At 40.7% G+C, this 22031-nt stretch overlaps 1 protein-coding gene across 3 annotated transcripts in view; it reads right to left on the bottom strand.

Annotated features, from left to right (window-relative positions):
* LOC105718472 (protein HIRA) overlaps nucleotides 1-22031 on the bottom strand; it is a 102956-nt gene that overhangs the window by 1346 nt on the left and 79579 nt on the right. The gene's annotated exons all lie outside the window — the stretch shown is intronic.

Below are 22031 nucleotides of genomic sequence, written 5' to 3'. Positions count from 1 at the left end.
TGGATGTTTGGACATTGCCCAAATTACGTTTAGTTGCCCAAACATCCTCCACATCAGGGCACAATGGCACTACAGTTTGAAACAAGCATTGCCTGGTGAGGGTCTCTGCTGCACAGACCAAAAGAGCAGACTCCTGAGCAATATGGCTGGTCCAAAGGGAAAACTATCAGCCAGACAACTTTAACAAGTTGTCTGGAAGAGAAGGCTTTAAGATCTTGAATTAACAGTGACAGATACACTTGCAACAAGACTAGAAGTGACAACAAAGAACAAGTGTAAACATAGGTTTGAATAACACAGAAGTTGCTAGAGATGGGATAAGCAGGAGAATGAGTGCTGTGATGACCAAGTCTGATGGAGGAACAGCCCATGCTCCAACAGGGAGGCTCTGACACCAGAGTGCCACAGTCACAACAGACATTGGATGGATTTGCAAAGCCTGAAATGTTTACTATCTGGTCCTTTACAGAAAAAGTTTGCCAACTCCTAAAACAGATCATGTTTTCTGACTAAAATAATTGAGTAAAACTCATAGGTCAAAGGGGAAATTAATTCTAATTAAGTGAAATTAAAAATGACTTACAAGAGAATGGTAATAAAAACACAAAATACTCCAAAACTGATGAGACTGAGCAAAAATGGGCACTTTAGAGGCACTTGGAAACAACAGCTTATACTATATTAAAGAAATGAAAGAATGAGAAACCAAGACTCCAACCTAAAGGCATCAGGGAAAAGGAAAAAAAAAGAAGACTAAAGAAAAAAAGGATATCATCAGAAAAAAAATTTTTTTAAAGGAGATGATAATAAAAATTGAAAAACAAAGATTTATTGTAGAAGATTTATAAAAACAATCTTTTTTTTTTTGAGACAGGGTCTAGCTCTGGTGTCCAGGCTGGAGTGTAGTAGTGCAATCATAGCTCACTGCAGCCTCAACCTCCCAGGCTCAAGTGATCCTCCTTCCTCAGCTACCCGAGTAGTTGGGACTATAGGTGTGTGACACCATGCCTGGTTAGTTTTTATATTTTTAGTAGAGACAGGCTTTCACCATGTTGGCCAGGCTGGTCTCAAACTCCTGAGCTCAAGCGATCCTCCTGCCTTGTTCTCCCAAAGTGCTATGATTAAAGGTGTGATCCACTGTGCCTGACAAAAGTCATTTCTTGAAAAGACTAAAGGAAAAATCTCTAGCAAGATTAATCAAGAGAGAGAGAGAAAGCTTAAAGAAATAATATCATAAATAAAAAAGTGGTGGATGGTGGGGGTTGAAAAGAAAAAAAATAATAAAATAAAAAAGAGACATAACTACAGATATAGAAGAAAAAGATATGATTACTATTAACTTTATGCTAAGAACTTTGAAAATTTAGAGAAAATGGAGAAATTCCTAGAAAAACATAATTTATCAAAACTATCTCAAAAAGAAATAGAAAGAGTTAATTACCACAAAGAAAACATCAGGTATACTATTTTAAAACTAACATCTAAGAAACTTCCAAGGATAAGATTTTCTCTTTGTCTTTCCTCTCCCACAATTTGACTGTGGGAGTCAGTGCAGGTTCCTTTGGGATTTTCCTACTTACGAGTTCATTGAGGTTTTGTATTCGTAGATCCATGTCTTTCCTCAAATTTGGAAAATTTCAGCCAGTATTTCTTCAAATAAGCTTTCTACTCCTTTATCTCTCTTACACTTCCAGAACTTCCATTATGGATACATGGGTATACTTGGATGGTGTCTGATAAGTCCCTTAGGCTCTGTTTGCTTTTCTTCATTCTATTTTCTTTTTCTTCTTCATACTCAGTAATTTCATATGATCTGTTTTCAAGTCTGCTGATTCTTCCTTTTGTCTGCTCGAGTCTGTCGTTGAACCCTTCTAGTGAACTTTTCAACTCAGTTGTTGTATTTTTAATCTCCAGATTTCTGTTTAGCTCTATTTTTGGAATTTCCATCTCCTTGTTGATACTCTCATTTTGCATTTTGTTCATATATTTTTTTCCTGATTTTGTTTAGTTGTCTGTATTCTCCTTGAGCATTTTTAAAGACATTTATTTTAAAGTCTTATGTCAGCCAGGCACGGTGGCTCATGCCTGTAATCGCAGCACTTTGGGAGGCTGAGGCAGGCAGACTGCTTGAGGCCAGGAGTTTGAGACCAGCCTGGCTAACATGTTGGAATCTTAGCTCTACCAAAAATACAAAAATTAGGCCAGGCGCAGTGGCTCAGTACTTTGGGAGGCTGAGGCGGGTGGATCTCTTGAGGTCAGGAGTTTGAGACCAGTCTGGCCAACATGGCGAAACCCCATCTCTACTAAAAATCCCAAATCAGCTGGGCATCATGGCACATGTCTATAATCCCAGCTACTCATGAGGCTGAGGCAAGAGAATCATTTGAACCTGCGAGGCGGAGGTTGCGGTGAGCCGAGATTGTGGCACTGCACTCCAGCCTGAGCAATGAGAGTAAAACTCTGTCTCAAAAAAAAATTAGCCAGGCCTGACTTCAGGTGATCCACCTGCCTTGGCCTCCCAAAGTGCTAGAATTACAGGAGCCACTGTGCCCGGCTGTCCTTTTACTTTTAAGCTATTATGTTATTATATGTAATCTGGGTTTCTCATTAGCAGCATACAGCTGGTTGTTTTTAAATCTAATTTGATAATCTATGCCTTTTAATTTAGACTTATATTTAATGATTAATGACATATTAGGGTTTAAATCTACCATCCTGACTACGTATCTGTTTTTCTGCCTTTTGAATGAATTTATTATTTCTATCATTCCATTTTGTTCATTTGTTTTTTAAACTATGATTCTTTTTACTGTTTTGGGATTTGTATGTGTATGAGTTTTGTTTTTTGGTCTTGGTGGTTGCTCTAGGGCATATAACATATAGTATATGTCTTTACTTATCATAGTTTGTTTTCAAGTATTATGTTACCACTTTGTATAATGTGTAAACATTTATTTTATTTATTTATTTATTTATGGAGACGGAGTCTTGCTCTGTTGTTCAGGCTGGAGCCAGTGGCGCGATCTCGGCTCACTGCAATCTCCACCTCCCAGGCTCAAGCAATTCTCCTTCCTCAGCCTCCCAAGTAGCTGGGACCACAGGTGCAGGCCACCACGTCCTGCTAATTTTTTTTTCTTTTGTATTTCAGTAAAGACAGGGTTTCACCGTGTTGCCAAGGCTGGTCTTAAACTCCTAAGCTCAGGCAATCCACCCGCCTCGGCCTCCCAAAGTGTGGGATTACAGGGGTGAGCCACTGTACTCGGCCAAAAATCTTTTAATGATATACTTTCATATCCCCACTCCTGGTCTCTGTGATACTGCTGTCATGCCACTTCACTTCTACCTATGTTATAATTACACACTGCATTTTCATTATTTGGCTTAAAAAGGTAGAACTTTTTGACTTTTTTTTTTTTTTTTGAGATAAGGTCTCACTCTGTTGCCCAGGCTAGAGTGCAGTGGCATGATCTCGGCTCACTGCAACCTCCACTTCTCAGGTTCAAGTGATTTTTGTGTCTTAGCCTCCTGAGTAGCTGGGATTACAGGCATGTACCACCACACCCGGCTAATTTTTGTATTTCTAGTAGAGATGGCGTTTTGCCATGTTGGTCAGGCTGGTCTTGAACTCTTGGCCTCAAGTGATCTGTCCACGTTGGCCTCGCAAAGTGCTGGGGTTACAGGTGGGAGCTACCATGCCCAGTCAGAACTTTTTAAAATTCTTAACCCTTTGGAGGTGTATTTTTATGAACTGAAGATCTACTTTTACTTAGTTACATATAGATAACCAGTTTTTCAAACTCCATTTATTGAATAGCCCCCATTTTCCCCAATGTATTGGTTTTGTCTTCTCTCCCATATAGCAAAGTGTGGGTCTAAATTACTCCTGCTTCATGATAAACTCAAATATCTGGTAGCATAGTGAATGTCTTAACTATTCTTGGCTTTTTACTCTTCCATATAAATTGTATAATTAGCTTGTCAAGTTTCATTGAAAGCAGGCATCTAATTAGAGATGCACTGAGTCAGTAGGTCTATTTAGAAATGATTGGTGTCTTTACTGTACTGCACTTTCTCATCATTTATCTAGGTTTTAATGACTTTAAGTAAATGTTTATAATTCTTAGCATATAGGCTATGCACATCCTTTGTTAGATTTATTATTACTCTATAATTCTCAAAAGAGACAATCTTGAAAGCAGCAACAGAAAAGTGACTCATGAGAGATTTGAAGTTTGTGGAGAACTACACCCACAATTGCTGGCTTGAAGACGGAGGAGGCATGTGGAAAGCTAAGGAAATGAATTCTACTATTCCAATAATGACTGAGCTTGGAAAAGGACCCTGAACTCTAGGTGAACTCAGCCGGCCAACAGTTTGAGCAGAGAACTCAGGAACCACTGCAAAAGCATACCAGGAAAACCGAAATAAATCACAGATCCTTTGAAAGAAGTGACAGTCTGCTGCAAATTCCACAAGACAGGCGAAAAACTCTGGTGCTCTCTCAAAAGTGCCACCTCATGGCTGGAGGCCAACCAACTCAGGACATTACAGCAACCTATAACAGAACAACCCTGCTCCAAGGAAGGAGAAAACAACAGCTAATTCCACTGCCTGCAACATCCTTGCTAACCAGTGGTCCTCAGTGTGTCCACATGACAACTTCACTGCTAGCATAACCAGCATTTGAGAAAGCCTGCACAGTAAATGTATCTACAAACAAGGACTCTCACAGAGTCTACTCCATTCCCCCGCCACCTCCACCAGAGCAGGTGCTGGTATCCACAGCTAGGAGATCTGAAGATGGATCACATCACTGGATTCTTTGCAGACATTCCCCAGCACCAGCCCAGAGCCTGGTAGCCCTGCTGGGTGGCTAGACCCAGAAGGGCAATAATAATCACTGCAGTCTGGCTTATAGGAATCCCCATCCCTAGAGGAAAGGGGAGTGAACCAAATCAAGAGATCACCCTGTGGGACAAAATAATCTGAACAGCAGCCCCTGAGTTCCAGATTTTTCCACTGAGATAGTCTACCCAAATGAGAAATAATCAGAAAAGTAATTCTGGTAATATGACAATACAAGTTTCTATAATACCTCCAAAAGACCACACTAGCTCCCCAGCAATGGATCCAAACCAAGAAGAAATCTCTGAACTGCCAAAGAATTCAGAAGGCTGATTATTAAGCTACTCAAGGAAATACCAAAGGTGAAAATCAACTTAAAGAAATTTTTAAAAATGTATAGGTTACGGATGAAAAATGCTCCAGAGAAATTGATAGCATAAAGAAGAAAAAAATAAAAATTTCTGAAAATTAAAGACACACTTAGAGAAATATAAAATGCACTGTAAAGTCTCAACAGTACAATCAAACAAGTAGATGAGAGAGCTTCAGAGTTTGAAGACAAGACTGAATCAGACAAAGACAAAGAAAAAAGAATTTTTTAAAAAACAAACAAAGCCTCCAAGAAATCTGGGATTATGTTAAACAGCCAAACCTAAGAATAAGAATAAGTGGTATTCCTGAGGAAGAAGAGAAATCTAAAAGTCTGAAAAACATATTTGAGAGAATAGTTGAGGAAAGCTTCCCTGACCTTGCTAGAGATCTAGACACACAAATAAAAGAAGCTCAAAGAACACCTGGGAAATTTATCACAAAATACTCATCACCCAAGTACACTGTCATCAGGTTATCTAAAGTCAAGACAAAGGAAAGAATCTTAAGAGCTGTAAGCCAAAAGCATCAGGTAACCTATAAACAAAAACCTATCAAAATTTTTTTTTTTTTTGAGACCAGAGTCTTGCCCTGTCACCCAGGCTGGGGTGCAGTGGCATAATCTTGGCTCATTGCAACCTCTGCCTCCCAGGTTCAAGCGATTCTCCTGCCTCAGCCTCCCGAGTAGCTGGGACTACAGGTGCCTCCACCAGGCCTGGATAATTTTTGTATTTTTTTTTTTTTTGAGACGGAGTTTCGCTCTTGTTACCCAGGCTGGAGTGCAATGGCGCGATCTCGGCTCACCGCAACCTCCTCCTCCTGGGTTCAGGCAATTCTCCTGCCTCAGCCTCCTGAGTAGCTGGGATTACAGGCACGCGCCACCGTGCCCAGCTAATTTTTTGTATTAGTAGAGACGGGGTTTCACCATGTTGACCAGGATGGTCTCGATCTTTTGACCTCGTGATCCACCCGCCTCGGCCTCCCAAAGTGCTGGGATTACAGGCTTGAGCCACCGCGCCCGGCCAATTTTGTATTTTTATTACAGGTAGAGGTTTCACCATGTTGGCTACGCTGGTCTTGAACTCCTGACCTCAAATGATTCACCCACCTTGGCTTCCCAAAGCATTGGGATTACAGGAATGAGCCACCCCATCCGGCGAGAATATCTATCAGATTAACAGCAGATTTCTCAGCAGATACCCTACAAGCCAGAAGGGATTGGGTTCCTATTTTTAGCTTCCTCAGATAAAATAATTGCCAGTCAAGCATTTAGTATGCAGCAAAATTAAGCTTCATAAATGAAGGAGACATCAAGTCTTTTTTAGACAAACAAATGGTGAGAGAATTCACCACTACCAAGTCAGCACTACAAGAAATGCTACAAGGAGTTCTAAATCTTGAAACAAAATCTTGAAATACACCAAAATAGAACCTCCTTAAAGCATAAAACTCACAGGGCCTATAAACAATATAACACAATGAAAAAATTCAGGTAACAACAAGCATGGTAAATAAAACAGCATCTCACATCTCCATACTAACATTGAATGTAAATAACCTAAATGCTCCACTTAAAAGATACAGAATAGCAGAATGGATACAAATCCACCAATCAAATATCTGCTAACACAAAAGACTCCCACAAACTTAATGTAAAGGAGTGCAAAAAGATATTCCGTGCAAATAGAAACCAAAAGCAAGCAGAAGTAGCTATTCTTATATCAGATAAAACAGACTTTAAAGTAACAATAGTTGAAAAAGACAAAATGGGACATTATATAATGATAAAAGGATCAGTCCAACAGGAAAATATCACAATCCTAAACATATATGCACCTAACACAGGAGCTCTCAGATTTATAAAACAATTAGGGCTGGGCGTGGTGGCTCAGGCCTGTAATCCCAGCACTTTGGGAGGCCGAGGCGGGTGGATCACAAGGTCAGAAGTTCAAGACCAACCTGGCCAACATGGTGAAACCCTGTCTCTACTAAAAATACAAAAATTAGTCCAGGCGTGGTGGCTCACGCCTGTAATCCTAGCACTTTGGGAGGCCGAGGTGGGTGGATCACCTGAGGTCAGGAGTTCAAGACCAGCCTGGCCATCATGGTGAAACTCCATCTTTAAAAAGAAAAGAAAAGAAAAATTAGCCAGGCACGGTGGCAGGTGCCTATAATCTCAGCTACTCGGGAGGCTGAGGCAAGAGAATTGCTTGAACCTGGAAGGCAGAGGTTGCAGTGAGCTGAAATCATGCCACTGCACTCTAGCCTGGGCGACAGAGCAAGACTCTGTCTCAAAAAAAAAAAAAAACCCAAACACAACAACAACAATTAATACTCGACATAAGAATCGAGATACACAGCAACACAATTAACAGTGGGGGACTTCAATACTCCACTGACAGCACTAGACAAGTCATCAAGACAGAAAGTCAACAAAGAAACAATGGACTTAAACTATAAGCTAGAACAAATAGACTTAAGAGATATTTACAGAATATTCTACTTAACAACTGCAGAATATACATTTATTTCATCAGCACATGGAACATTCTCTAAGAGAGATCATATGATAGGCCACAAAACAAGGCTCAATAAACTTGATATAAATCAAAATTATGTCAAGTACCCTGTTAGACCACAGTAGAATAAAATTGGAAACTAACTCCAAAAGGAACCCTCAAAACTATACAAATACATAGAAATTAAATAATCTACTCCTGAATGATCTTTGGGTAAACAATGAAATCAAGATGGAAATTAAAGATGGAATGATAATAATGACACAGCTTATCAAAACCTCTGGGACACAGCAAAAGAGGTGCCAAGAGGAAAGTTTATAGCATTAAATGCTTACATCAAAAAGTCTGAAAGAGCATGGTGGCTCATACTTGTAATCCCAGCACTTCTGGAGGCCAAGGCGGGAGGATCACTTGAAATCAGGAGTTCAAGACAAGCCTGGCCAACATGCTGAAACGCTGTCTCTACTAAAAATACCAAAAAATTAGCCGGTGTGGTGACACGCACCTGTAGACCCAGCTACTTGGGAGATTGAGGCCTGAGAATCACTTGAACCTAGGAGGCAGAGGTTGCAGTGAGTTGAGATGCACCACTGCACTCCAGCCTGGGTGACAGAGTGAGACTTCATCTCAAAAAAAAAAAAATCTAATTAAGCTAAATTAGAAACAGAATGTAAGATATTACAATGGATACCACAGAAATAGAAAAGATCATTCAATACTATAATAAACACCTTTATGCACACAAACTAGAAAATCCAGAGGAAATGGATAAATTCCTGGAAATATATAACCCTCCTAGATTAAATCAGGAAAAAACAGAAACTTTGAGCAGACCAACACAAGTAGCAAGACTGAAATAGTAATTTAAAAATTGTCAACAATAAAAAAAAGTCCAGGACCAGATGGCTTCACAGCTGAATTCTACTGAACATTCAAAGAAGAATTGGTACCAATCTTACTGAAGCTATTACAAAAGATACAGAAAGAAGGAATCTCCCTAAATCACTCTATGAAGCCAGTATCACCCTAATACCAAAACCAGGAAAGGACATAACAAAAAAAGAAATCTACAGACCAATATCCCTGGTGAACATAGATGCAAAAATCCTCAATAAAATACTAGCTAACCAAATTCAACAGTGTATCAAAAAGATAATGCACCATCATCAAGTGGATTTCATACCAGGCATGCAGGAAAGGCTTAACATAAGCAAGTCTATAAATGAGATAAATCACATAAACAGAATTAAAAACAAAAATCATACTATCATCTCAATAGATGCAGAAAAAGCATCTAACAAAATCTAGCATGCCTTTGATTAAAACCCTCAGCAAAATCATCATAGAAGGGTAATACCTCAAGGTAATAAAAGTCATCTGTGACAAACTCACAGTTGACTTTATACTGAACAGGGAAAAGATAAAAGCATTCCCCCTGAGAACTCAAACAGACAAGGATGCCCAGTCACCACTGCTATTCAACATTGTACTAGAAGTCCTAGCCAGAGCAATCAGATAAGAGAAAGAAATAAAGGGCATCCAAATATGTAAAGAGTAAGTCAAAATATTGCTGTTTGCCAGTGATACGAACATATACCTAGAAAACCCTAAAGACTCATCCGAAAAGCTCCTAGATCTACTAAGTGAATTCAGTAAAGCTTCAAGGTATAAAATCAATGTATACAAATCAGTAACACTGCTGTACAATGACGACGACCAAGCTGAGAATCAAATCAAGAACCGTTTATTACAACAGCTGCAAATAAATAAAATACTTAAGAATATATGTAACCAAGGATGTGAAAGATCTCTGCAAGAAAAACTGAAAAACAGTTTGCTGAAAGAAATCACAGACAACACAAACAAATGGAAACACATCCCATGCTTATAGATGGGTAGAATAAAAAATGACCATACTGCCAAAAGCAATCTACAGATTCAATGCAATTCCAATCAATATACCATGATTATTCTTCACAGAACGAGAAAAAATAACCCTAGAATTCACATGGAAACACGGCAGGGTGTGGTGGCTCATGCCTATAATCCCAGCACTTTGGGAGGCTAAGGTGGGCAGATCACTTGAGCCCAGGAGTTCCAGACCAGCCTGGGCAACATGGCAAAACCCTGTCTCTACAAAACACAACAATTAGCTGGATGCAGTGGTGTGTGCTATAGCCCCAGTTACTTGGGGGGCTGAGGTGCAAGATCACTTGAGCCTTGGAGGCAGAAGTTGCAATGAGCTGAGATTATGCCATTGCATTCCAACCTGGGTGACAAAGTGAGACCCTGTCTCAAAAAAAAAAAAAAAAAAAAAAATTGTGTGGAACCAAAAAAGAGCCCACATTGCCAAAGCAAGATTAGGCTGGAGGCATCACATTACCCAACATCAAACTATACTGCAAGGATACAGTTACCACCAAAACAGCATGGTACTGATAAAAATAGGCACATAGACCAGTGAAACAGAATAGAAAACCCAGAAATAAAGCCAAATATCAGCCAACAGATCTTCAACAAAGCAAACACAAATATATCTTTATCTTTTCCCTGTTCAATATAAAGTCAACTGTGGGTTGTCACAGATGACTTTTATTACCTTGACGATTTCCCACTCTAGGGGAACAAACAACTTATTCAACAAATGGTGCTGGGATAATTGGCAAGCCACATATAGAAGAATGAAGCTGGATCCTCATCTCTCACCTTATACAAAAATCAACTCAAGATGGATCAAAGACTTAAATCTACGACCTGAAACCACAACAATTCTAGAAGATAACATCAGAAAAACTCTTCTAGACTTTGGCTTAGGCAAATAGTTCATGACCAAGAACCCAAAAGCAAATGCAACAAAAACAAAGATAAACAGATGGCACCTAATTAAACTAAAAAGCTTCTGCACGTAAAATAAATAATCAGCAGAGTAAACAGACAACCCACAGAGTGGGAGAAAACATCTGCAAACTATGCATCTGACAAAGGACTAACATCCAGAATCTACAAGAACTCAAAGAAATCAGCAAGAGAAAAACAAATAACCCCATCAAAAAGTGGGCAAAGAACATGAATAGACAATTCTCAAAAGAAGATATACAAATGGCCAACAAATATATGAAAAAATGCTCAACATCACTAACTATCAGGGAAATGCAAATCAAAACCACAATGACATACCATCTTACTCTTGCAAGAATGGCTATAACTAAAAAAATAAAAAAATAACAGATATTAGCATGGAGGTGGTGAAAAGGAACACTTTTACACTGCTGGTGGGAATGTAAACTAGTACAACCACTATGGAAAACAGTATGGAGACTCCTTTTGGAGATGGAGTCTCACTCTGTCACCCAGGCTGGAATGCAGTGGTGTGATCTCGGATCACTGCAACCTCTGCCTCCTAGGTTCAAGTGATTCTCCTGCCTCAGCCTCCTGAGTAGCTGGGACTATAGGAATGTGCTACCACACTTGGCTAATTTTTTGTATTTTTAGCAGAGATGGGGTTTCACCATGTTGGCTCCTGACCTCAGGTGATCTGCCTGCCTTAGCCTCCCAACATGCTGGGGTTACAGGCATGAGCCACTGTGCCCAGCCAGAGATTCCTTAAAGAACTAAAATAGCACTACCAATTCATTTGATCCAGCAATCCCACTACTGTGTATTTACCCAGAGGAAAGTAAGTCATTATATGAACAATACAGTTGTACACATGTTTATAGCAGCACAATTTGCAATTGCAAAAATACAGAACCAGTCTAAATGCCCATCAACCAATGAGTGGATAAAGAAAATGTATATATACACCATGGAATACTACTCAGTCTTAAAAAGGAATGAAATAATGGCATTCACAGCAACCTGGATGGAGTTGGAGACCATTATTCTAAGTGAAGCAACTCAGGAATAGAAAACCAAACATTATATGATCACGCATTTATAAGTAGGAGCTAACCTATGAGGATGCAAAGGCATAACCATGATATAATGGACTTTGGGGACTCAGGGGGAAGGGTGGAGGAGGCGAGGGATAAAAGACTATCCATTGGGTAGAGCGTACACTGCTCAGGTGATGGGTGCACTAAAATGTCAAAAAAAAAAAGAGAAAAGTGACTCATGTAAATAGGATACTCAGTAAGATTATCAGCATAGTCAGTGGGATGATATATTTAAAGGAAAGAAAGAGGCCAGGTGCACTGGCTCATGCTTGTAATCCCAACACTTTGGGAGGGGTGAGGTGGGTATATTGCTTGAGCTCAGGAGTTCAAGACCAGCCTGGGCAACATAGCAAAATCCCACCTCTACCAAAAATACACACACACACACACACACACACACACACACACACACACACACACACAATTAGCCAGGCATGGTGGCACACATCTGTGGTCCCAGCCACTCAGACTCAGGAGGCTAAAGTGGGAAGATAGCTTAAGCCTGGGAGGTGGAGGTTGAAGTGAGCTGAGATTGCACCAATGTACTCTGGCCTGGGTGGCAGACTCAGATTCTGTCTCCAAAAAGAAAAGAAAAAAACCAGGAAGAACAGAAAGAAAAGAATCCTGACAACTGAGAATACTATATTCAGTAAAACTATACTTCAAAAATGAGGGAGAAATTGAGATATTTCCAGATAAACAAAACCTGAGGGAGTTCATTGCTACTAGACCAGCTCCACAAAAAGTGTTAAATGGAATCCTTCAAGCTGAAACAAAACAATGCTATACAGTACATAAACTTCTCCAGCAAATAGATGGATTAAATATTAAAACCTATGTTATAATTTTGGTTGGTAACTCAATTTTTTTTATTTCATAGACTCTAAAAGACAAAAGCATGAAAATGGTTGCAAATCTGTTAATGGGTACACAACAAAGATATATATATAATTTATTACATCAATAACCTAAAATATTTTAGGCGGGGTGGAACTAGAGGAGCTAAAGGAGTAGAGTTCTTGTATGCAACTGAAATCAGTTTAAGATAGACTGTTCTAACATTAGAAATGTTTTATGTAATCTCTACGGTAACAACAAAGAAAGTACCTGTAGAATATACACAAAAGGAAATGAGAAGGGAATCAAAACAAGTCACTAAAAAAACACAAAGGAAGGCAGACAGGGATAAAACATGGGACAAAAAGCTACAAAATATACAGAAAATAATTTTAAAATGAAATACTAAGTCTTTACCTATCAGTAATTACTTAACTGTAAACAGATTAAACTCCTCAATCAAAAGATATAGATTGGCAGAATGGATTAAAAAATACGATCAAATTATATGCTATCTACAAAAGACTCACTCACTCATTTATTTAGGAGATAGAGTCTTGCTCTGTAGCCTCAGTTGTAGTGCAGTGGGTGCAATCACGCCACACAGTCATGGACGCAAGGTCATGGCAGCCTTGATGTCTTGAGCTCAAGAAATTCTCCTGCCTCAGCCTCCTGGGTAGCAAGGACCAGAAGTGTGTCCCACCATGCCTGGCTAAGTTTTTTAAAAAGTTTTTTGGAGAGACAAGGTCTCACCATGTTGGCCAGGCTGGTCTTGAATTCCTGGCCTCAAGTGATCCTCCCATCTCAGACTCCCACAGTTCTAGGGTTACAGAGGGCTCACTTAGATCTAAGGACATGCACAAGTTGAAAGTGAAAGAATAGAAAAAGACATACCATGCAAATAATAACTAAAAGAGAGCAGGGATGCAATATATCATCAGACAAAATAGGCTGTTACACGACTGTTATGTCAAAAACTGTTATAAGAGACAAAGAAGGATATTACATAATGATAAAAGGCTCAATTTACCAAAAGTCTCAATTTACCACATATGTTTAAAATGTAGACAGAAATATGTAGCTCTACAATAATAGGAGACTTTAATATCCTACTTTCAATATTGGGATAGAATGACTAGACAGATAATCAATAAGGAAACAGAGGACCTGAACACTAGAGGCCAAATGGACATAACGAACATATACACTCCACCAAACAAAGCACACATATTTTCCTCAAGTGCATATGAAACATTCTCCAAGAGAGCCTATATGTTAGGACACGAATAAGTCTTAGTACATTTTAAAAGACTGAAATCATATAAATTGTCTTTTCTGATTACAATGCAATGAAACTAGAAATCAATAGAAGGAAAAATAAAAAATCTACAACATCATGGAAGTCGGAAAACAGGCTATTTTAAATTTTATGTATTTTTATATAAAGAGATGGAGATGGTTGGGTGTGGTGGCTCACGCCTGTAATCTCAGCACTTTGGGAGCCTGAGACGGGTGGACTGACTGAGCCCAGGAGTTTGAGACCAGCCTGGACAACAGGGCAAAACCCCATCTCTACAAAAAATACAAAAATTGGTGGGGTGTGGTGGTGCACACCTGTAGTCCCAGCTACTCGGGAGGCAGAGGTAGGAGAATTGTTTGAGCCAGAAGGTTGAGGCCACAGTAAGAAAAAGAGAGAGAGAGAGAGAGAGAGAGAGAGAGAGACAGAGAGACAGACAGACAGACAGAGACAGAGACAGAGACAGACAGTGACAGTCTTGCTATGTTGTTCAGGCTGGTCTCAAACTCCTGACCTCAAGTGATCTTCCCACCTCAACTTCCCAAAGTGCTGGGATTATAGGTGTGTTCGAACCACCACGCCTGGCTGAAAAAAAAACACACTATTAAACAAAGTGAGACAAATGAAAATAAAAATACAACATACCAAAACTTATGGTGTGCAGTGAAAGCGGACCTCAAATCAATAATCTAACATTATACCTTAAGGAACTAGAAAAAGAACTATACCCAAAACTAGCAGAAGGAAATAATAAAGATAATGCAGAGATAAACAAAATAGATAACAGAACAATAATGGAGACAAATCAACGAAACCAAGAGTTGATTCTTTGAAAAGACGAACAAAATTGACAACATTTAGCTAGACTACATAAGAAAAAGAGAGACGAGATCCAAATAATGAAAATAAAAATTGAAAGAGGGTACATTATTATCAATACCACAAAAATGAAAAAGATTACAAGAGAACAGCATGAACAACTATATGATAATAAATTTGATAACCTACATAAAATGGAAATAAATAAGCTATCAAGACTGAATCATAATGAAATGAAAAGCCTAGGATTGACTGGGCGCAGTGGTTCACACCTGTAATCCCAGCACTTTGGGAAGCCAAGGCAGGTGGATCCTGAGGTCAAGAGATGAAGACCATCCTGGCCAACGTGGTGAAACTCCATCTTGACCAAAAATACAAAACTTAGCTGGGCATGGTGATGCGTGCCTGTAGTCTCAGTGCCTCAGGAAACTGAGGCAAGAGAACTGCTTGAACCCAGGAGGCGGAGGTTGTAGTGAGCCAAGATCGCACCACCCTGGCAACAGAGCAAGACTCTGTCTCAAAAACAAATGCCTAGGATCATATAGCTTCTCTGATGTATTCTACCAAACATTTAAAGAAGAATTAACACCAATTCTCCTTCCAAAAGCTTGGATAGGTAGAAATACTTTCTATTTCATTCTATGAGGACAGCATTACCCTGACAAAGCCAGACAAAGATTCTACAAGAAAACTATTAGACCAATATTCTTTGTAAACAGTGATGCAAAAATTCTCAAAAAAATGTTAACAAACAGAATCAATAGCACATTAAAAGAATTATACACCATGACCAAGTTGGATTTGTTCCTTGAATGCAAGAATGGTTTAATATATGAAAACCAATCATTGTAATACATCACCTTAAGGAAATAAAAGAAAATTTTTAAATGACAATGATGATCTTGACATAGAAAAACATCTGAGAAAATTCAACACCCTTTCTTGATAAAAGCACTCAACAAACTAGGAATGGAAGAAAATATAATAAAGACCATAAATAAAAAGCCCACAGCTAACATCATACTTAACGGTAAAAGACGAAAACCTTGTCCTCTAACATCAGGAACAAGAGAAGGATGCCTGCTTCCAGTACTTCTATTTAACATAGTATTCAAAGTCCTAGACAGATTAATTAGGCAAGAAAAAGAAATAAAAGGCAACAAAATTGGGAAAAAAGTAGTAAAATTATCTCTGATCACAGATGACATGATCTTATATATGAAAAACCCTAAAGATTCACCAAAAAACTACTATAAACAAAGCCAAACATTCTGCCTGCCTATGGTATTAGGAAGAAGCTGCAAGAGGACATGCCCTCTGGTCTGAAGTCAATACGAAGAGCAACCAAGTACTATTAATATTTCCTTACCCCTCGGCTCTTAGTAAAGGATGGTTTTCTCCATTGTTTCAGGATGTGATGTACAGCTCTGTATGGCCTGCAACACACAACTAATCACCACCTCTCTGGCCACGGCCACAGGTCTTACAGCAGCAGTCCCCAACCTTTTTGGCACCCAGGACTGCTTTTGTGGAAGACAATTGTTTCACAAATTTTTCAGACAATTTCAGCTGGGGAGGGAAGATGGTTTCAGGATAAAACTGTTCCACCTCATATCATCAGGTATTAGATTCCCATAAGGAGCACACAACCTAGATCACTCGTATGTGCAGTTCACAATAGGGTTCGTGCTCCTTTGAAAATTTAATGTTGCTGTGATTGGTCTGTGGCCCAGGGGTTAGGGACCCCTGTCTTACACTGAAGACCACAGCAAAGGGAGGCTTCCTAAGAGCAGGGCCTGGCTGGGAAGGCTGGAGTCAGAACAGAGCTCAGGAACCTGAATGGTGGTTGCTTAGTGCCCCAACCTTCTGCTTACCATTTGCCTCCCGTGCACACTGAACTATGCAAAGGATCCTTGAAATTGAAAGAAATCTGAACCTTTGGCATCCCTGTGGTGCACTGGAAGCTCAAATCAGAGTATATAGAGAGCTCCTATAATATATAGAGAGTACCTACAAACCAATGAGAAAAACAAATGGCAACAAGTATTTCAACAGATAGTTTAAAGAAAAGGAAACATAAGCAGCTCTTTAACATATGAAATGATGCTCTCCTAACAAGACTTCTTGGGAGGGCTGCTGAGTCAGCATGGCTGGTTGGAAGTCAATCCTCCAACCATAGCTATATTTTCCCAGTTATTTGAAGAATCAGTTCCATTTGAATGATCAATTCTCACCATAAGAGTGTTGATAAATATGGCTGGGTGCGGTGGCTCATGCCTGTAATCCCAGCACTTTGGGAGGCTGACGCAGGCAGATCACTTGAGGTTAGGAGTCCAAGACCAGTCTGGCCAATATAGCGAAACCCTGTCTGTACTAAAAATACAAAAATTAGCTGGGCATGGTGGTGCATGCTTATAATCCCAGCTACTCGGGAGGCTGAGGCAGGAGAATAGCTTGAACCCAGGAGGCGGAGGCTGCAGTGAGCCAAGATCACGTCACTCACTGCAGTCCACACTCTAGCCTGGGTGACAGAAAAAGACTCCGTCTTAGAAAAAAAAAAAAAGAGTGTTGGTAAATAAACCCAACAAAAGCACAGAAGGCTCACGCTGACTCATCTCCTCTGCCTCAATATCTAGATGAAAAGACTGTAAAAATACAGAAAAAAAGGAATAAATTCAGTATAGTGTTGAGATCAGGAGAGGATCTGGCAGACACTGGGATTGGCTATGTCTATGTCTGCTCTAAATCCTCTTCTCCTACATATTCTTTGTACAGAGGTAGAAAAGCTGCTCATTTTCCCAGCCTTCCTTGCAGTAGGGGTGGGTGTCCAAGTGATTTAATGGTTGCCTGTGAGGCACAGACTAATTTCTGGAAGACTTTTTTTTTCTGATGAGAGGGTGAATGTTGCTGTTACCAGATTTCTCCTTTTCTCTCTCCTTTCCTGATCTTGGACATGGAAGCCACCTTGGGACCATGAGGGAAGGGCCAGGAGACCTTTACAGAGGGTGGAAAGTACACACTGACAGGTGACTCTGGGTGGGGAACCACAAATTCTCCTTCTTTACCACTTACTGCCTCAGTGAAGTGTCCTGTTTGGAGTTGGTAAGGAATGAGGAGGAAAAAAAAAATTATGGCCATTAATTGGTAGCCTGTTTGTGGCTCCTTCTGTCTGTACCACCAAAGCCCAGAGTGATTACTTTCAGGCTGAGAAAGAGAACTACTATGTTGAGCTTTGGATAGCATCTTGGGCTAAGGCTGACAGAATGAGAGCTGGATCAGATTGAAGCTCCACAACCTAACCATGAGGAGTCGTCTGCCTGCCTCCCACTCGAGTAGATGGCCTGCCCTGGAGGTGAGATGTGCTGAGCAAACAGCTGTACTTTTCAAAAGGAAACCTGAGGCAGGGCACAGTGGCTCATGCCTGTAATCCCAGAACTTTGGGAGGCCTAGGCTGGCGGATTACCTAAGGTTAGGAGTTCAAGACCAGCCTGGCCAACGTGGTAAAACCTCATGTCTAGTAAAAATACAAAAATTAGCTGGGCGTGGTGACATACGCCTGTAATCTCAGCTACTCAGGAGGCTGAGGCAGGAGAATTGCTTGAGCCCGAGAGACGGAGGTTGCAGTGGGCCGAGATCGTGCCATTGCACTCCAGCCTGGCCAAAAAAGCAAGACTCTATCTCAAAAAAGAAAAAGATAAGAAAACTTTCGTCAGCTACCAATCTGGGTCCTTCACTTATAACTTACAACCTGATAACCAAAGATTTCCAGATAGGGTAAAATGTTCTAAAGTAAACACCACAATGAACAAATCAAAGACTGAACCCAGAAAAGGCAGATAATTCAGGAAACCAGTTATATTAGAAAATGTTAGCATCTGCAGCTGATATCTGAGAAGATATCACAAGTCTTTCCTTCCATTAACAGACCACACAATTCAGAACAACCTTCCTCACTGACAACAAAGAAAAAAGATGGACAAATAGAAGCAAACTTCTGAGAGCTAACATGTTAATGACAAATGACTGAACCATGGTGTGGAGAAGATAGAAATCCAAAGAGGGATACTTTGCTTTGGAAATATTTACCCCTAAGGAAGAGGCTAAGCAGAACTTCTATCAAATCTGAGGGCCTGGGTCGGCCACAGTGGCTTACACCCATCATTCCAGCACTTTGGGAGGTTGACGCAGGTGGATCACCTGAGGTCAGGAGTTTGAGACCAGCCTGGCAAACATGGCAAAACCCTGCCTCTACTAAAAACACAAAAATTAGCCGGGTGCAGTGGCGCATGTCTATAATCCCAGCTACTTGGGAGGCTGAGGCAGGAGAATCGCTTGAACCTGGGAGGTGGAGGTTACAGTGAGCTGAGATTGTGCCACTGCACTCCAGCCTGGGTGACAGAGCAAAACTCCATCTCAAAAAAAAGAAAACCTGAAGGCCTAGGGGGACCAAAGCAGGGGCTAGGGCCCTGGCTAACCTACCCCTCATTTGTCCTAGTATTCCAAAGGTATGCAAGTATAAACTGGAAGTAAACCAGCCTCTAAACCAGCTATCACCCAGCTTTGAGTTCCAGGCAGCCTAGAAAACCTCAGTCCCTGAACTGGATCATGGTGTCCCTACAGTGCTACTGCCAAGAAGCTAGCAGAAGCAACTGGAAGTGTTCTGCAGAAGAAGATAACATCATCTTAGGCCTCAAACTATTTCTACAATAAATTTTTCAAATATTATGTCCACCAGACAGTAAAAAATAAGCAGGTATATAAGGAGATAAGACAATATGAATGAGAAACAGCAGAAATATTTATAGCCAATGGAAATAGATCTGCAAAGGCTCCCAATACTAGAATTATCAGACATAAAACTTTAAAATAAGCTTACTATGCTAAAATAGATAAAAGACTGAATTAAAAATCCATCAGAGAACTGAAAATATAAAAAATGATACAGCTGATTTTTTTTTTTTTTTTTTTGAGATGGAGTTTCACTCTTGTAACCTAGGCTGGAGTACAACGGAGTGTTCTTGGCTCTGCCTCCTGGGTTCAAATGATTCTCCTGCCTTAGGCTCCCGGGTAGCTGGAATTATAGTTGCATGTCACCACGCCCAACTAATTTTTGTATTTTTTTAGTAGAGTCAGGGTTTCACCAAGTTGGCGGGGTTTGTCTCGAACTCCTGACCTCAGGTAATCCACCTGCCTTGGCCTCCCACAGTGCTGGGATTATAGGCATGAGCTACCATTCCTGGCCTGATACAGCTGATTTTATTTTTTTTTATTTTTCCTTTCCTTGAGATGGAGTCTCACTCTGTCTCCCAGGCTGGAGTGCAGTGGTGTGATCTTGGCTCACTGCAGCCTCTGCCTCCCGGGTTCAGGTGATTCTCCTGCCTCAGCCTCCTCAGTAGCTGGGATTATAGGCGTGCACCAAGATGGCTGGCTAATTTTTATATTTTTAGTGCAGACGGGATTTCAGCATGTTGGCCAGGCTAGTCTTGAACTCCTGACCTCGGGTGATCCACCTGCCTTGGTCTCCCAAAGTGCTGGGATTACAGGCATAAGCCACTGCACCCGGTGATACAGCTGATTTTAAAAAGGGAGGATATTACATCTCTGAGATGATGGGGAAAATGAAAGGGAAGAAATAATCAAAAAAGAAAATCACTGGTTCCTTTCTCTATTTCCACAGAATGAATGAGCTTTCTGAATCTTTAAAACACCGAGCTAGAATCCCAAAGTACTTACAAAGCAATGGAAATTAGATTTACGATAGTTTTTTTTTTTAGCAATAACACTAGCTGCAAAGTCTATGGAACAATGCCTCAGCAACCTAAGGGGATTTGACTTTGAATCTAGGATTCTATTACTTAAGTCAATTAAGGAATACCACAGTCAAATTTAAAAATGGAATAAAAAATTAGGCCTCTGTACACACCAAGGCCTGTGAAGGCTGACCCTCCAGCCTTTTTGATGTCAACTCCTTTCGCCCTTCCATTACCATTCCATTGGGCTGTTCCTTTTAAACTCCAAGCTCTCCTACCTCAGGCCTTTGTACTTTCCCTCTGCCTGAATGTTCTTCTCCAAAATATATGGATGGCTTCATCCCTCACCTTTTCTGGTCTCTGCTTTTCTGTTAGTTTGGCCTTTCTTAATTGCCTAACATGAAATAGCATCCTGCCAGTATTCTGTAACTCCCTGTCCCCACACCTTTTTTTTTTTTTTGAGACAGTCTCGCTCTGTTGCCCAGGCTGGAGTGCAGTGCGCGATCTCGGCTCACTGCAACATCCGCCTCCCGGGTTCTTGCAATTCTCCTGCAAGTAGCTGGGACTACAGGCGTATACCACCACACTCAGCTAATTCTCTGTATTTTAGTAGAGATGGGGTTTCACCGTGTTGCCCAGACTGGTCTTGAACTCCTGAGCTCAGGCAATCCGCCCACCTCAGCCTCCCAAAGTGCTAGAATCATAGGCATGAGCCACCGTACCCAGCCCCCTGACCTTTTAATTTTTTTTTCTTTTTAGTCTGAATCTAGTCTGAAAGTATCTTGTTGACCAAACTGCCTCCTTGCTTATGTGTGCATCCCTACAGACTGAGTTCCATCACCACTCAAGACACTACAGATACCACTTCTCATGTGCTTAGTCTGTCTCTCTCCATAAGAAAGCAGATCCACGAATGTAGAGACTCAGTCTGCATTATTCACTGCGGCCTGCCCCATGCCTATAACACGCCGGCCAGCAGAGGCTCCCCATCGGTAACTGCTCAATGATTGAATGAAGCTGTGAGCTAACTCTTAGATCCATACCTTCTCCCATCCCCCACCAACATGTTCCTTTCTTGATTTAATCAATGATTCCAGCATCCATTTTTTTTGCAGCTGAAAACAACTGGTGGTGTCACATGTTCATTATGCTCTTTCCTTCCACATCCAACCACCCATCAAATCTTATTGGTTCTGCCTCCAAAATACATCTTGAATCTGTCTCCTTTCCCTTCTCCACGGCCACCACACTGATCCAAGCCACCTTCATCTCTTCCTGGGACTGTTACAGAAGGCATTCCCTGACTGTTTATTTTAGTTCGAGACACTTCTGCACCAACTCTGCCAAGAAGAAAACACTAGCTCCTCGCAAGGCTCTGTGGTCCACCTCTTGCCTCATCTCACACCACCCTCTTCTTTTGCCTTCTTTATGCCAGTCACAGTGGCTTCAGGCAGATCAAGCACTCTGCTTTTACTCTCACCTCTACTAGGAAACGCTTTCCCCAGGTCTCTGTATGGCCATCTCACTATTCTCCTTGGGTTTCACCCGCAGTATCCTCTTATGAGGCCTTCCCTGGTCACTCCTTCCCAGGCACTCTCATCTGAAGACCCTGCTTACTACTTCCTTCTTACTCTGAATCTAGTCTGAAAGTATCCTGTTG

This window comes from Aotus nancymaae, unplaced genomic scaffold (genome assembly GCF_030222135.1).
Source record: "Aotus nancymaae isolate 86718 unplaced genomic scaffold, 86718_ANA_hifiasm-v0.15.2.pri h1tg000049l, whole genome shotgun sequence".
Lineage (NCBI taxonomy): Eukaryota > Metazoa > Chordata > Mammalia > Primates > Aotidae > Aotus > Aotus nancymaae.
This window is presented reverse-complemented; position numbering and strand designations above follow the sequence as displayed.